The following is a 14,842-nucleotide window of genomic DNA, read 5'->3' as shown; positions in this document are numbered from 1 at the left end:
GCACGGGGACCATATGGGATGCCGAACCATCGTCAGTCCTGAATTGGCTGCATGAGCATTACCACTGAACTATCTCTCCAGCCCTATTTTTTTTTTTTTTTGGTTTGTTTTTTTTGGGCCACACCCATTTGATGCTCAGGGGTTACTCCTGGCTAAGCGCCCAGAAATTGCCCCTGGCTTGGGGGGGACCATATGGGACACCAGGGGATGGAACCACGGTCCTTCCTTGGCTAGCACTTGCAAGGCAGGCACCTTACCTCTAGCGCCACCTCTCCGGCCCCGTCCAGCCCTATTTTTAATAAATAAATGCTTTAATTAAATTACCATGAAATACTTTAGTAACAAAAAATAAGAAACATTTCATGAATTTGTGCGTCATGTTTGTGCAGGGACCATGCTAATCTCTGTGTCATTCCATCATTCCAGTTTTAGTATATGTGCTGCCAAAGTGAGCTCTCCCATTTTTGTATAAAAATTCATGTTTGGTTTCAGCTTTTGGCTTTTGGGTCACACCCAGCACTGCTGAGGACTTACTCCTGCCTCTGTGCTCAGAGATCACTCCTGGTGGATCTTAATGGACCATATGAGATAATGGGAATGGAACCCAGGCTAGCCTTATGCCTCTGGCCCCTAAAAATGAATGTTTGTATCTTCTAGTTCCAAGAAAAGTGGTAGATTCGTAATCTAATTGGCTTGGATCCGATTCACTGAAGTCATATTTATTGGATGCCTGTTATGGGCTTGGTCCTGAGAACATGAACATAATAAAAACTGGAGCACTAGAAAATGTGTGAAATGGAAAGAGAAGCTGTGTTTCCCATGGGCATGCTTCATCTTTGATTATGTGTTTACTGACTTATTTAAGATCAAACTCAAGGCTCCCACATGCAAAGCTTATGCTCTAGCCCTTTGGGCCAACTTCCCGATGCCGCCATACCCTCATCCACACAGTTTTGGGGAGTTTTGTTTCTTTTTGCACCACACTGGACAGTGCTTAAAGGTTATTCCTGGCTCTGCACTCAGAAATCACTCCTGGTGGGCTCTGCGGACCATAATGGCTGCCCAGAATCTAACCTGAGTTGGCCACATGCAAGACAAACTCCCTGTGCTATCTCTCCAGCCTGTCATTCATACCTTTTTTTAGAGGATTTTTGGGTGTAATTTTTCTGTCCACAATCGTACCTTCCAGATGGTAGCCAAGAACAGTACTGGTTTTATTCTTTTTCCCTATATTTTCCCTACCCCATCCTGATTGGTCACACATGGACTTGATGTCATTTCTTCTCAGTCATGGTGCACCAGAGAGTTTGGCACTGGGACCCCAAACAGCAGAGACACTGGCATCATACTTGGGCTTATGAGGCAGCGCTGGAGACTGAATTCAAGGTCTTACTGGCCTCACTTGCAGGCTGGTCCCTCTGCCATCGAGCTCTGCTGCGTTCTCCTACATGTGTGATTTCAGTTTGGGGGCTACACCCACCTAAGCTTAGGGTTTACTCCTGGCTCAGGGGGGGTCATATGTGGTGCTAGGGATTGAACCTGGGTTGTCTTAATTCCTACCAGTGGTCCTCAAACTATGGCCCGCGGGCCACATACTGTATTTGTATCTGTTTTGTTTCTTCATTGCAAAATAAGATATATGCAGTGTGCATAAGAATTCGGTCATGGGGCCGGGTATGTGGCGCTGGAGGTAAGGTGTCTGCCTTGCAAGCGCTAGCCAAGGAAGGACCGCGGTTCGATCCCCCGGCGTCCCATATGGTCCCCCCAAGCCAGGGGCGATTTCTGAGCACATAGCCTGGAGTAACCCCTGAGCGTCACCGGGTGTGGCCCAAAAACCAAAAAAAAAAAAAAGAATTCGGTCATAAGTTTTGTTTTTACTATAGTCAGACCCTCCAATGGTCTGAGGGACAGTGAACTGGCCCCGTTTAAAAAGTTTGAGGACCCCTGCGACCATCTCTCCAGCCCTCACACAGGCAAACACAGGCAGGTGTCAAGAAATAGCTCTATATTTGCTAAATGTTTCGTTCAACAAATTTCCATGGACACTATAGACCAATAGCTGCTGAGTGACTGATCAGATGCATAAAATTTCTTTAAATCCTGGGCTCATGCCCAGGGACCTGAAGCTGCCTACAACGTCTGCAAGATCCTGGGCAAAGGCCTGTGTGTCTATTACTTTTTATGAGAAGTGGCAGGTTTCCCTTCCCTGAGGATTGCCTCAGATTCCAAGACTAGCAGGAAGGGCCCCTGCCTCTGACCAGCACACTCGCCAGCTCTTCCGAAGTTCTTTTAAAATATTGCGGCATCTGTGCCGTTTAAAGACTCTCCCAGCTTTTCAACAAGCTCTTCAGATTCTGTCCTTAGTCTGAGTGCTCAGCAATTGCTTCCTCCATCTGGTGGATGGATCTGGATCCTGCCTCTAAGACAACCTAGTAATCTTGTGCCTGAGGCACAGAATTAAGGTTCAGATGTCAGCCACAGTAAAGGGTGAGTGACTCTAGGAAGAAAAAAATAATGCTGGTAGGTTTCCATTGGGAACCATGAAGGTTAGGACATTTGCATTTCAGCAGGTCTGAAACATTCCTTATTGTGGGTCTGGAGCACAGATACATGCCCTTCATCTAGTACTGTTCCAAACTCTCTACAGTTAGATGCTATTTCAGAAAATCTAAATAGTGGAGCCGAAGCAATGTCACAGCGGTAGGGCATTTGCCTTGCAAGTGGCTGACCCAGGAGGGACTGAGTTTTGATCCCTTATGGTCCCCCAAGCCAGGAGTGATTTCTGAGCGCATAGTCAGGAGTAACCCCTGAGTGTCACCAGGTGTGGCCCAAAAAATCAAAAAGAAAGGAAAGAAAAACTAACTAGTAAAAGGCATGAATGGAGGAGGAGAAGAACACAACAAAACATCTGGAAAAGAAACATAATAGACACTATGGGTGTAAAATTTCAAAAGGAATAGTAGAATTATTAGGCATAAATAGCTCAGTAAGCCAAGCTATTTAAACACAAAATGAAAATACACTTGAAATCCTTACAAGAATCTTCTCCCACCCCCACCCAAATCATGAGGGGGGGAATGTAGTTCTCTGGGAGATGAGATTTGTGATCAGATCAAAATTTCTCCCTTAATTGATGTTTCACCCTTTCAGGGGGAGAAGTAGTAGTGTTCAAGGTTTATTCCTGACTCAGGAATCATTCCTGGCAGGTTTAGGAGACTATATGTAGGATTGAACCCAGGTCAGCCATGTGCAAATGCCCTCTCCGCCATGCTAGCACTCCAGCTCTATGTTTGGGTTCTTTTAAATTTTTTAGCAGTTATATTTTTAGAGCTTTTAGATGAGGGATTTAGAACCATAGACTTCAGGAGTTTTCTGAGCTTACTCTCCCCTAGGTCCTAGCACCCTCCAGCCAAGTTTCCACACTGACCACCACAGTGCAGGCATGTGCCCAAAGTTGGCAGGCGACAAGAAGACAACATCAGATGGCAAAGCTGGGAGAAGTGGTGGGGTTAGATTTCACTGCACTTCTGAATGCCCAGATAAATCCCACACAGACTGAGAGTGGTGAGAGATAACACTGTAAAATGAATAAAAACAGAACAGCGACTAGACCATTTCAAATGGGTCTCTGATTGTAGAGCATGAGGACACAGGTCCAGGGGCTGAGCACTTCAGGTAAAGGTGCAGTGACTGTATCTGTCAAAGTCATAGACCCAAACGTCTGTAACCCTGTTTCCTATACCACACTATTAAGAAAGAGAAATTAAGAAGTGGGCTGGAGCAGTAGCACAGTGGTAGGGTGCTTGCCTTACACGCTTCTGACCCAGGACAAACCTTGGTTTGATCCCCGGTATCCCAATTAAGAAATAAAGGCGCCCGAGCCATAGCACAGCAGGGAGGGCATTTTGCCTTGCATGTGACTGACTTGGGTTCAATCTCTGGCATCCCATATGGGTCCCTGAGCACCTGTCAAGAGTGATCTGTAGGGGCCGGGCGGTGGCGCTAGAGGTAAGGTGCCTGCCTTGCCTGCGCTAGCCTTGGACTGACCGAGGTTCAATCCCCCGGTGTCCCATATGGTCCCCCAAGCCAGGAGCAACTTCTGAGCGCATAGCCAGGAGTAACCCCTGAGCGTTAGCGGGTGTGGCCCAAAAACCAAAAAAAAAAAAAAAAGAGTGATCTGTAAAAAAAATAAAATAAAACAAAAAAACAGGGCCAGAGTGATAGCACAATGGTAAGGCATTTGCCTTGCATGCAGCCAACACAGACTGGACCCCAATTCAAATCCTGGCATCCCATATGATCCCCTGAACCTGCCAGGAGCGACTTCTGAGCGCAGAGTCAGAAATAACCCCTGAGCGCCGCTGGGTATGACATAAACACCAAAAACAAAAACAAAAACAAAAAAAAGGAGTGATCCATGAGTGAGCACTACCGAGTGTGGCCACAAAACAAACAAACAAAAAATAAATAAATAGAAGCAATAAGGGAAGTACTTCAAGCCGTGCCACAAAAGTGCCCAGAATGGGCTGTGTATCTGTGTTTCCTCTGTATTTCCTCCCTTCCCTCCTCTGACCTTCCCTTCCTGTTGTTGCAGTGACCGGGCACAAACTTGGTAATTTGTGCTTGGGGGTTAGCGTGGTGCCCACACACAGACTTGCCAGGGCTCTTTGCCATGGCGGTTTGTAGGGTGGGTGCTTGCAGTGGGTCACACATGCCTGGCTGCGGGGTCCTGGCTCCAGTGTCCCAAAGGGTCAAATCTCTGGACTGCGCTGAGTGCCTGCAGGAAGCGTTGGCTAAGACTCACTAGGTCACACTCACCAGGGCAGTTTTTTAGCCACTGAACCATCCCTGCTCCCCTCTCACCTTCCCTCCTCCATCTGATGACATACACATATTTGTCCTATTGCATATGTCTAATCAGGAGAAATTGGGAACAGCCACATAGAGGGTAAAGATGCCTGAAGCATCTAGTGTTCTTAAGTCTGATTTAAGGAGCCAGAGCAACAGCACAGTGGGGAGAGAGGCATTTACCTTGCATTGGCCACCTAGGGCTCTAACTCCAGCAACCCATATGGTCTCCTGAGCCTGCCAGGAGTGATTTCTGAGTGCAGAGCCAGGAGTAGCCCCTGAGCATCGCCAGGTGTGGCCCAAATACCAATAGACTTCCCCAAAACATTCTGTTTCAAAAACTCTAATGTGCAGACACTAGGAACAGAGAAAAAAACACTGGTTGACTCATTTGTATTTTACCTGTGATGTTTTTTCTGCTCCTTCACTCCTGTCCCTGCGGTGTGGAGTGGAGCTCAGACCCCACACTCTGCAGGGCTAGGCGGCACAAAGCTTTCCCACACCACATACCTCTGCCCAGCTTTCTAGGGCTCTCCCCCTCTTTCAGTTCTTGGCTGAGTTTCTCTTTCCTGTTTCTCCAAGTAACTGGCCCAGACTTCCACTTTCCCCAATCTCCTTCCAGACACGCCCCTCCCCTCAGAGGACTCCCAGTATATCCCTGGGTTTCCAGAGACATCTTAGCTGCCTCCATTCTCCAGCCCTTCCCTGGTCCTTGTGCCTCATTGAGGGAGTGGCTGCCCAAGTGGATTGGTGTCCTATCCCCATACCCCTTCCCCACATGTGCCTGCCTCCGTGGCTTTGCCTGGACTCTGTCTGGGCTTGTGGCACTCCCTCTGTCCCTGTCCAGGGTTATTCCCTCTTGTTCCCACTGGGCTCTGGGCTATTTGCCTTCCTCTGCATTTTTCATCTGCTGTTCATGTATCCTGCACTCCCCTCTCCCCTGCCCCCTCGAGGGTGACTCCACCCCCTGCATCCTGCATTCCCTAAAGTTCTGTCCTCAGCTGTACCTTCCCTGCCTTTAGACCAAACTCCCCAAATCTGAGCTTCCCGCCTACTCCTGAATCTTTGCACCCACCATAGCTGTTTTGCTCAGGCCCCTCAACAGCAGGGCCAGCGGACCTCACCCTAGCATTTCATTTCATGACATCCACAAGCTGATCCAAGATTTCTCTCCTCGCTCTCTTTCCTCTAAAAGGAATGTGGGGAGTTTTGAGGTTCTTTCTCACTCCCAGCCTCACCCAGTCACTCCAGTTGTGGTGATAGAGTGCTCCTTCATCCCCTGCCCTCGCTCTTGGCTCTCATTCTTGGGACTCCTACACATTTTATTTTCCTACCGCCCAGCCTTCCTCCTGTCTGTCTACCTGGTCCTCAGAACGATTGACCCCTCCATAAAAATCACCAAATGAAAATGGCTTTATGGGGCACCATATAATTACACCACTGGGTTCCCAACTTCAAACCCCCCACACACACACAAAAGACATTATGGAAACAATTTAAGTGAAGACAATTGACCCAGTACATCTTGATTTATTTTCATTCTATAAAACACATTGAAATTTTGCAGATAGTTTTTAGACATCTTAGAAGCTTAAAACTATAGTGTTGAATTCAGAAAAGCCCTAGGTGATGTATCACAGGTGGCTTAGGGATGACTAAAGCGGGGACATTACATTGTTTACCTTTGCTCAATATAAGGGAATCCCCAGACTTAGGACATCCATTGTAGTAATAATATAAGAACAATAATGATGATAGTAAGTTAAATTGCTGACTCAGTAAGAGTTCTGAGAAATTGGGGCCGGGCGGTGGCGCTGGAGGTAAGGTGCCTGCCTTGCCTGCGCTAGCCTAGGATGGACCGCGGTTCGATCCCCCGGCGTCCCATATGGTCCCCCAAGAAGCCAGGAGCAACTTCTGAGCGCATAGCCAGGAGTAACCCCTGAGCGTCACAGGGTGTGGCCCAAAAACCAAAAAAAAAAAAAGAGTTCTGAGAAATTAAAAAATCTAGGGGCTAGACTGATAGTACAGGAAGTAGGTCTTTTGCTTTGCACATGGCCTACTCAGGTTCAACCCCTGGCATCGTTAGGGTCCCTAGAGCCTGCCATTCAGGAGTGATTCCTGAATGCAGAGCCAGGAGTAACCTCTGAGGACCACTAGGTGTGGCCTGAACCTCCCTAATTTGTGAAAAACCTAACAATAATTCATAAGAAGTTGGATGCCCCCCCCATCTTACCACTCTGCCCCTACCGCCCCCCCCCCCAAAAAAAAAAACACAAGAAAAAGAAAGAAAAAACCACCTGGAAATAGGGCAGGTTTTTTCCTTTCATTTGCCAGGTTAAAGGACTCCATCAAAATGACATTAAGAGGAATAGCACTAAGAAAAAGAGTAGTTATTTGCCACATTATGAAATCCAGGGTGCATTCTCCCTCCCTCCGGACAGGCCCATCTGTCCCTCTGTCCATCCATCCAATCTGAACACAGTCTGTCCTGCCACACACAAGGGGCCTTCCTTTGCCCCTTGTAGCCTCCCATAAAGATGCTTTCTGTTAACCTGTAGCCAAGTATGTCCTCTTCCCACTCTTCCCGGATGTAGAGCTTGCTCCAGTTTTGGGGTGTTCCCTCCAGAGCAGAAGGGGTATGTGGCCACCTGCCTCTGAAGAATGCTGGGAAGGATTCACAGCTCCTCTTGCCCCGAAGGAATTTTTTAGGCCCAAATGTGAGCAGTGCTAAAGTAGAGAAACAGTTAACTACTTCTTAAACTGACTTCTAGCCTAAACTCTCCCTCTCTCTCAAACCCCCACCCCAGCCATCATTTCCCATCTGGAATGGATGGTCTTTGTTTTAGTTTCTCCCAAAGCTTTAGGAGAAAGTGGGCAGAATTGCTCGCATTTTATTGTGCCCGGCACATTCCCCACAGTGTCATTCAAGGGCTGCAGCAGGAAAGATGTTTTAGCTCAGGGCAAAGAATGTCAGAATCAGTCTCTGTCTCCTTTGCCCTTATCAGTCTTCCATCTCTTTCCCAGGGTTTTGGATAGGGCTTCCCCCAGGGCCTCCTTGGACCCGGCTGTTGTAGGCCATGACTCATGAAGCCGGAATGGGGAATGGGCTGTAAAAGCTATTGGACACCCTCTCCTAATTGCTTTCCCCACCCCAAACTGGTTGAGAGTGGGTGGGTGGACGGGTGGACTATCAGGATTTGCTTAACTTCTCTGGCTTGCTCATAGCCTCTTCCTCAACCCTATTACAGTGCAGGACCAGGAGATAAAATCTTTAGCCTTGGTCTCCAAAGACAGCTTTTCCTTTGCCTTCCAGTTTGAGGAACCTATTCATTTGATAAATAATTTGTTGACTTTTTCTGAGGTGTGGGGTGGGAAGAAATCACACCCCCAGCAGTGCTGAGAGGCTACTTCCAGCTCCAAGCCAGGAATTGTTTTTAGGGGGCTCAAGGGCCAGGCATTGGCGTTGGGGGTGGGAGACTAGGCCTGCCCTCAGTCCACTGAGATGTCCCAGGACCAAGTCTGCTTTTTCCCTGGAAATTTTTCTTTTGGCCGCCCCCACCCTCCTTGTCTTCTGTTTTTGGGAGGGGTGCTGACACATGCCTGGGTGTGGTGTGTGTACCCTTCCTGGGGCGGTGCTTGCAACTTCAGTGGTGGCAACTCTCTCTGGGTGTTGTGCCTTGGAATGTGGTCTTCATCGTCACTTGATGGAGTGACACACTTGCCAGGGTTTCACTGCAGTTCACAAGTGGGGTTTGCACACATGTTTGCCTGGGCTCTGCTTCCTGGCCCTGGCTAACCAAATGGTTTTGAATCTCTGAGTTTTCTGGGTCACACCCTTGAGCCGAGCTGGGGGCCTGTCCCTCCCATCCCTCACATGCAGTGGCTCCAAAAGGTGAACCTGTCGTGCCATTTCTGATGCTCTTCCCACATGCCCAAGATGATGTTCCATTTCCTGGGTTCCCTCCCTGGGTTCCTGATAACTGTCAGTCTCATTCTTCACCCTGTTCTAAAGTAGCTTCTTTTGCTGTTTGCCCTTAAGATTTTCTTTATGTCTGTGGCCGAAACGGTAGCACAAGTGGTAAGGTATGTGCCTTGCCCGTGCTAGCCTAGAACAGACCTTGGTTTGATCCCCTGGCATCCCATATGGTCCCCCAAGCCAGGAGCAATTTCTGAACGCATAGCCAGGAGTAACCCCTGAGTGTCACCGGCTATGACCCAAAAACAAAAAAAAAGATTTTCTTAATGTCATCTATGGAGTTTTCCCTTCTAGTTTTTGGGAGTTGGGTCTATCTGTAGGCTCAAACTATTTTTTGCGAGGGGCAAGTCTGGCAGTGTTCAAAGGTTACTCCTGGCTCTACATTCAGGAATCATTTCTGACAGGCTCAGGGGCCATATGGGATGCTGGGGATCGAACCTGGGTCGGCTTCATGCAAGGCATGTGCCCTACCCACTGCGCTATTGCTCTGGCCCTGTGGCTGATATTTGTGCACCACTCTGGGGCCTTCTCAACCAGTGACTTTAGAACCAGTTGTCTGTCTGTCTGTCCCCCACCCCCAGCCTAGTGATACAGAAGCGAGAAGGCTTTGGACCTGCAGACCTTAGGTACTTTGTCCCACTTTTTCCTCTCTGTGCTTTGGTTTCCATTCCCGGATCTCAGCTGAAATCCTTCATGTATTCATGCCGATGTTCACCTTTGCTCTTCCACACCCTGGTTGTGGCAGCAAGATCACCAGCCAGAAAAGCCACCATCCAGGCTCCTTGCCCATCTCCATTTATTGACTGCAGCCTTCACCACCTTCCCTGCATTTTCTCCTGACTGGTTCCTGTCAAATCTCTGGGGTATATGTAGTAGCCAAGATAGGGGGCTGTTCTGCCTAGACAACTGTGAGCTTAGGTACTGTGCTGGATCCAGGTCAGCCTGGGATGGCGGCTCTTTTCAGAGCAGGTTGACAGGTCTCTGGGCCTGGCCCAACCCCCCTCAAGAGGAGGCCCCCCTTCCTTGGGGAAAGGTGCAGAGTCCCCCAAAGAGACTCTTGCTCTGCTGTGTATCCTCGGACACCAGTGGATTGATCCTGTGCCCTGAGCTGAACGGGGTGAGTTTGATCCTCCAAAGAACACACTGGCGTCTTACTGAGCACCGTTGGACACCGTTGGCCTTTCCCGCCACTTTCGCTGCCCTCCTCACCCCCATAGCTGGCTAGTAACCCTGTGAGTTGCTGAGACCTCTGTGGGAATCAGATCTTACCTAGTGCCCAGCACGCAGAATGAGATCAGTGACATTTGGGCAGCAGTAATGAGGATCCACACACTCACCAGGCACAGTATCACTGCTGCCCAAGAGGAGAGCAACCCTGTTCCTCGAGAGCCCAGAGACTGTCAGTGTGGGCCCCATGCCCTGGCTCATGAAAGGAACCCCAGCAAATATTTGTTCAATGACTAAGCAGATGAGAAAGGTTTGTGGCAAAGCGTGCCTAGAGCCCGGCAGTGCTGCCCCGACTCTGTCTTCACCTCCTTTTAAGAAAAAGCCTCCTTGGTGGTGAAAATCCGTTTTCTATTTTGAGTCATCCACAGAGCCCTTTTATTCAGCTGGTTCCCAGGGAAGCTCTTTCCCTTGACCTTTAGAAACAGACAAGGGAAGATTTATGGTGCTCCACCCTCATTCTCTGGGTGCTCTACCGCCCCACCTGATTTCCAGGTGGATATTTACTGCTCCCAACCTCAACCTTCTTGTGCAGAATCTCTAAGGGGCAGCATCTGTTTCTTCTATTTTATCTTTTTAGTTTTGGTTTTGTTTTTAGGCCACACCCGGTGGTGCTTAGGGATGACTCATGGCTTTGAGCTCAGAAAAATACTCCTGTCTGGCTTGGTAGACCACATGGGGAGCCAGGGATCAAACACTGCTCTTGGGGCCAGAGTGCTAGCACAGCAGTAGGGCATTTGCCTTGCATGCAGCTAACACAGAACGGACCTCAGTTCGATTTCTAGCGTCCCATATGGTCTTCTGAGCCTGCCTGAGCACAGCCGGGTGTGGCTGCAAAACAACAAACAACAAAACAAAATAAGCAAACACTGCTCTGCTGAGTTCAAGACAAACGCCCTGACTACCGTACTATCACTGGGAAGGTGTGGGTCATCCCGTATTTAAAAAGTGCCTAGTTGTTCATAGAGATCTCATCTTCATCTTCCTGAGCACAGAACATAGTGTTTTATGTACCACAACCCACAATGTTCAAGAGATACTCTTGGGGCCAGAGAGATAGCATGGAGGTAGGGCATTTGCCTTGCATGCAGAAGGGTGGTGGTTCGAATCCCGGCATCCCTAATGGTCCCCCGAGCCTGCCAGGAGTGATTTCTGAACATAGAGCCAGAAGTAACCCCCCCCCAAAAAAAAGAGAGAGAGAGAGAGAGAGAGATACTCTTGGCTCTGAGCTCAGGGATCACTCCAGGCTTTGCTCTGAGGACTTTATGGGATGCCAGGTATGGAACCTGGGTTGCCCATATGCAAGACAAGTGCCCTTCCCCACTGTGCTATTGCTCAATTCCCTCCAGCACAGCACTGAAGGCTGCAAAACACTCTCCCCTTTGTTTTTTTTTTTCATAGTGGCCCCTTAAAATTTTTCAGGGCTGGAGAGATTTTACAGTAGGTAAGGCCTTGCACATGGTCAACCCTGTTTCCATCCCTGATATCCTATTTGGTTTCCTGAGCACCAAGCGTGAATCCTGAGTTCAAAGCCAGGAGCACTGTCAGGTGTGCTCCCCTCATCACCCCCCTAAAAGAAAAGTTCAGGTTATTGATACAAATATAAAGTGAGTACAAGAAGGTCAAGGGCAATATTTTTAGATCATATGGTGAGTCTGTGGTAGGGCTGGTCACGTGAGCGTTTATTTAACTTAGCCCTTCCAATCACTTGTTCCCTCTGTTTGAAGCCTATTTCCTGTGAAATGTAATATTTGCAGAATATTTGAGTTTCCCCAAAATGCAGGCAGTTAAAACTGTGTGGGTCGGGGGAGAGAGGGAGAACATGAAGTAGGAATAAAAGACAGGACAAGTACTAAATTCTAATGGGGGAGTAGGGAGGGCTATTCTATTTTATTTATTTATTTTTTTTTTTGGGTCATACCTGGCAGCGCTCAGGGGCTACTCCTGGCTCTACACTCAGAAATCAACCATAGCAGGTTCGGGGGACCATATGGGATGCCGGGATTTGAACCACCATCCTTCTGCATGCAAGGCAAACGCCTTACCGCTGTACTATCTCTGGCCCCGGGAGGGCTGTTTCAGTTTAGTATGGAAGTAGGTTACAATTCATGAGCTCTAGTGTTCTCGGTGGTGGCTTGACTAGAGAGCTCCATGTCTTATGTGGCCACAAATGTTCCAGGTCACCGGGTCACAGCCAGTAATTGCATCACACTCCTCTGTTCCAGGAGAGCATTTGGTTCGCTGGCCAGGCAGAAACTTTTGGGGTTTCTAGTCTGGAGCTGGGACTGTCTGGTTCACTGCAAGGCCCTCCAGGGTCTCTCTTTTCCTCTGCTCTGAATTTTCCCTGGAAGATCCCCCTCTGCTGTTGGGACATTAGAGAAACCATCTCTCTCATCTCGTCTCATCTCTCAGGACTCTTCTCCAATCTGTTCTGCTGCATGCTTGAGTTGTTTTGCCCTTTTATGGTTTTGCTTTGGTTTGGTTTGGGGGACCACACCCAGCAGTACTCAGTGCTTTACTCCTGGCTCTGTGCTGAGGAGTCATTCCTAGCAGGTTTGGGATACGGGGATCTAACCCAGGTTGGCTGCATGCAAGGCAGACACCCTCCATTGCTGTGTTCTGGCTTCAGCCTCCATTTTTTTTTTTTTTTACTTTCCCAGCAGCTCCCCTAGCACAGGGATTGGGGGCTCATTTCTCTCTCTTCCCTCCCACCCCCAAAAACTGAGATGTGAGTCAGGAGTTTCCTGGATGATGGTGGATGGGAGCAAGTAGGTTTCTTTTTTTCTTGTTTCTGTTTTTGGGCCACAGCCAGTAGTGCTCAGGGGTGACTTTTGGCTCTGCACTCAGAAATTACTCCTGGCAGGCTTGGGGACCATATGGGATACCAGGGATCAAACCCAGGTAGGTCGCTTGAAAGGCAAACGCCCTACCTGCTGTGTTATCCCTTTCGCCTGGCCAGGCTTCTCTGACATGCCCCTGAGATCCTGGCAGGCTGACACCCTCGATGACCGTGGGAGGCCCCACAGCCTGCTGACCTTGATCCTGTGATGAAGGATTTGCTTAGCTCACCAGGAACTCAGTCTCCAACTCTCTGTGTATTATGTGCCCGTGTGAGATGCTCTTTGGTGGCTTCCGGCCCACGCGGCATTTATCACAACCAGACCTTTGTTCTCATCCCACAGCATGCTCTGCCCTGAGTTTCGCTCAGCTGTTTTGTCCTGTTGTCCTGGTGTGTGCCAGGCATAGCCCCATAACTTCTTTGAGAAGCGGCTGGAACCACCAGATAACCCGGAAAGGTTATTCTGCTGCTGAGGGTGGTCGTGGCTCTGTCATTTCTCTTCAGGACCTTTACTGAGGCCCCGGGACCTGTGGGGGCGGGGGTGGCATGGGTGCTAGCAGTGGCAGCTTGGCAGGTGACAGTCAAGGACGCTGCTGGGTGTGTGACTCCCCTACCCTGTGCCTCAAGTGAAACTTAGACTCTGCTTATCATGCAGCCTCCCCTGCCTGCAAAGGCCCAGGGGAGTGCAGCCAGGAATTACGGGGGAGCCCACATTCTGGGAGGGCGGGGACGGTGCCCTCACTGCTGCTACCACCCATGGGAGGGGCAAGAGGTGCTCTGTGTCTGTTCTGTCACAAGGACTCTGGCCCTTCTCTTTGTGAAATTCCTACTCTTGCTTCATTGTTCTGGGGGCTCAAAGAGAAAGAGCCAGGCTCTATCCCCAGAGTTTCTGATTCTGTCATTCTGGGTTTGGGATAAAGTCAGGTATCACTTGCTTTTTTATTTTGCCTTTTTGTTTGTTTGGGGTGAGGGATGGGGCCACAGCCAACGGTATTCTGGCTATTCCAAGCTCTGTACTCAGGAATCACTCCTGGCAGGCTTGGAGGACTATATGGGATGCCAGCGTTCAAATTCAGGTGGGCTTCATACAAGCAATGTGCTATTGTTCTGGTCTCCTTATTTGCTTTTTAACAAATGTTTCCTTGAATTGCACTTGAATCATTATAATATTCATTTCTCTGTCTGAAGTGTCTAAATCAGAGATTTTTAGTAATCTCAAAGGTGTCTAACCATCCCCACATCATCCATCTGATTTTAGTAGCTTCTCACCCCTTGTGAGATCCCTTGTGCCCCCTCTGAATCCCCTTATTACAAGCCTTAATCCCTGTTTACCCCAATCTGTTTCCTGCACCATACATTGGTTTTCACTTGTCAGGAATCTATAGTAGTTTTGTTTGTTTTGATTTCTGGGCCATACCCAGTGGTGCTCAGGGGTTATATCTGGCTCTACACTCCTGGCAGGCTTGGGGGACCTCTATATAGGATGCTGGGAATTGACCCTGGGTAGGCTGCATGCAAGGCAAGCACCCTACCCACTGTGCTATTGTTCCAATCCCATCTTTTTGAAACCTTTGATAGATCCACTCTTTTTTTTGGAGTGGGGGCATATCTGGTGGCGCTTGGATTACTCCTGGTTCTGCACTCAGAAATCACTCCTGGCAGCCTCAGAGACCATATGGGGTGCAGGAAATGAAACCTGGGTCAGTCCCGGGTCTAGTTACTGTGCTATCTCTCCAGCCTCAGAAGATCCACTCTTAACTTCTATATTTTACCTTGCCTCCTCCTGGAGCTGGAGGCATAGTAGAGGGGCTATAAGCTGATCCTGGTATGATCGCCAGCACCACCTGTAGTCCCTTGAGCATCACCAGGGCAACATTTTGAGCACAGAATCAGGACTGAGCCCTGAGCACTGTTTGGAATGAGCAAACAAAATCACAAATCCTATCTAAATTTGT

General features: G+C 48.8%; 1 non-coding gene across 1 annotated transcript; it reads right to left on the bottom strand.

Moving 5' to 3' along the window:
* Positions 1-344: 344 nt before the first annotated feature.
* On the bottom strand, positions 345-456 carry LOC126031845 (U6 spliceosomal RNA). The gene has a single exon (XR_007503661.1). It is a non-coding gene; the product is annotated as a U6 spliceosomal RNA (small nuclear RNA).
* Between the last annotated feature and the right edge of the window lie 14,386 nt (positions 457-14,842).

The sequence above is a fragment of the Suncus etruscus genome, chromosome 15, assembly GCF_024139225.1.
Source record: "Suncus etruscus isolate mSunEtr1 chromosome 15, mSunEtr1.pri.cur, whole genome shotgun sequence".
Lineage (NCBI taxonomy): Eukaryota > Metazoa > Chordata > Mammalia > Eulipotyphla > Soricidae > Suncus > Suncus etruscus.
Note: the sequence above shows the minus strand (reverse complement) of the source record. Positions and strands in the feature narration are given on the sequence as shown.